This window comes from Halichoerus grypus, chromosome 1, assembly GCF_964656455.1.
Source record: "Halichoerus grypus chromosome 1, mHalGry1.hap1.1, whole genome shotgun sequence".
NCBI lineage: Eukaryota > Metazoa > Chordata > Mammalia > Carnivora > Phocidae > Halichoerus > Halichoerus grypus.
In genome coordinates, this window is record NC_135712.1 from 97,794,269 (window position 1) to 97,797,075 (window position 2,807).

Here is a 2,807-nt window from a genome sequence, read left to right on the forward strand (position 1 = left end):
ATTAGATTTGTCCCCAAACAAAATCATCTGCCCTGAAATGTACCAAGCTCCACATGACAGGCAATATTAAGCCATAGTCTGTAAAACAATTTGGCAAAGGATAGTAAAATAGGGATTTGAATATCACATAATTAGTCAGACTTGATAACCTTTCAAGTCCCTCTTAATTCTGAGATTCTATGATGTTATAAAATTATTCTCATTCTCTTTTCTCATATATTAAAAAAGTAGAAAAACTTCCTTCACTGCTAAAACTTGTGATTTACCTCTTTCCACTACATACAATACCTATTCATTATTTCCTGATGTATTATTCCACAGTTTAATTTATTTCAACAAATATATTTGATTAATTTCCCCTTATCTTGATCTTTGAATTTTTTTTTCTCAGTGGTTTTAATCTTAATATCCACAATCTATTAATTTCAAATAATTTTAGAAAATCTCTTATAAAGGAAACAATAACTTCTAGGCTTAATCCAGACTACAAATTAAAATTTGGAAGCTTTGTTCATGCTAGATAAACTCTGGGAGTTCTAAAATAGTTCACTTAATCTTTGAGATTAAAACACATGTTTACTTCAAAGATAACCTAAGGTTTCATTAGGTGGAAGCTTACAAAGTGCTTCTAAATGTTTTAGTAAAGCAAAATAGAAAAGATCAATGTCTAATTGAATATCTTGTAACTACTTCTCTATATGTATATCTTGTTAGCTGTAATGATAATGCAGGTATCACCCACAAATATGTGATTCACTAAATTTTACAAGATGTTTTTGAAAAAACAAAGTTACCAATGGCTTTGGAATGTCTACAAAATATAAAACCTTTCAAACATGTTCCTTCTATGGAGTTATAGGAAGATATACACAAATAAACATTTATGTAAGTATGTAACCTTCAGTCTGAATTGTTCAATCCTTTGAATTCTTTCAAATAAATGCTAACATTTAATTTTTTTTTCGAGATTATTTATTTGACAGAGAGAAAGAGTGCAAGCACACAAGCAGGGGGAGCAACAGAGACAGAGGGAGAAGCAGGCTCCCCATTGAGCAGGCTCCCCATTGAGCCAAAGGCAGACGCCTAATGACTGAGTCACCCAGGTGCCCCTTAATTTCTGTTTTATCATGTTTTTATTTGCTTAATGTTTTGCAGACTAAATTTTCATTTATAAAATTGTATTGTGTGAGTAACTATATTTTCAATTGTTTCAAAGTTGGTATCAAAAGTTGCTCAAATGAAGATACAATTAGTTTTTTGATAATTATCAAGCATGTAGTTTGTCAGCCTGAAAATTATTTGGAATGGACCAAACAAAAAAAAAACAAAACAAAAAAAGGATAGAGAGAGGCTTCATGAATGCTTGTACAAAAACAGATGAATATAATATATAGATGGCTTAGGTATGTAATCATAAATTACTGCAGAGTTTAGAGCTTTCTTGGGTGAATGCTCCATTATAAAAGAAACTCTCTAGTACTACCTTAATTAGTATTATCTTTCAAAAATGTATTTATTTTATTCAAATCAGAATGAGTAAAATATATGCTAGATAAGAAAAATATGTCTACTTTATTCACTTTAATACCACTGACTCTCTCTGGAAAATGACAGAATAGTTAAAAGGAAACTGAAAAATACTGTTGTCCTTGGAACTAAATATATATACATATATACGCCCTTGGAACTAAATATATATATGTATATGTATATAAAACTATGGGCATGTAAATAAATACCTATGCAGAATGCACTAAAAAGTCACAACAAAGAATCACTCAAAGGATCATCACAATCACTTACCCCACAGCATTTTTATCTGACCTGAAATATTTATGTTGGAAGTACTCACTTTTAACACTAACAACCCATCCTAGCTATTCAATCTTCTGTAGCTCCCCAGTACCATCAAACCATAACAAAATCTGCTCAGAATAAATATATTAACACATGCAGAGTTCTCTTATGGACAAAAATCAAAATAAATGAAAATCAAATAAAATGAAAAAACTCCAAAAAGTTAAAGAGATTCAGCTATTTTAGGAATGATGTTGCCTGATGTCTTTCAGGGTTACTCTAATATCCTCCAGCTTTGAGGTTCAGGGGCATGTGTGTGATTTCACACTTGCCCACATAGAATATGGTGTACTCAGGAGTGATTCTCCTCGAATTGAGCAACCACCTGAAAAGGCCAAAAACATCTCTATGACTCATCAGCCTACTGATGTAGCTCAGTCTCTCCTAAATCAGACTGATTTGTTATAGGGATGGACCTTTTTTTTTTAAAGATTTTATTTATTTATTTATTTGACAGAGAGAGAGCACGCACAAGTAGGGGGAGTGGCAGGCAGAGGGAGAGGGAGAAGCAGGCTCCCTGAGGAGCAGGGAGCCTGATGCGGGGCTCGATCCCAGGACCCCAGGATCATGACCTGAGCTGAAGGCAGTTGCTTAACCAACTGAGCCACTCAGGCACCCAAGAGATGTACCTTTTTCACAACCTTTCCTGGATATATCTTTTAAAACTCAATTTGGAGACCTTGTAAGTGAAAAACCCAAGACAAATACTCTTTTCTTATCCATGTCTTCACATATGCTTCACATGGAAGCGTTTATTACCCAAGAAACTACTGAGGAGGGTTTGGAATGTGTGCCAGTAGATTTGAAAAACAATATTTAAAAGTATAGGGGGGCGCCTGGGTGGCTCAGTCGGTTAAGCAACCAACTTTTGATTTCAGCTGGGGTCATGATCTCAGGGTTGTGAGGTGGAGCCTTGCTTCTGACTCTGTGCAGACTCTGCTTGAGATTCT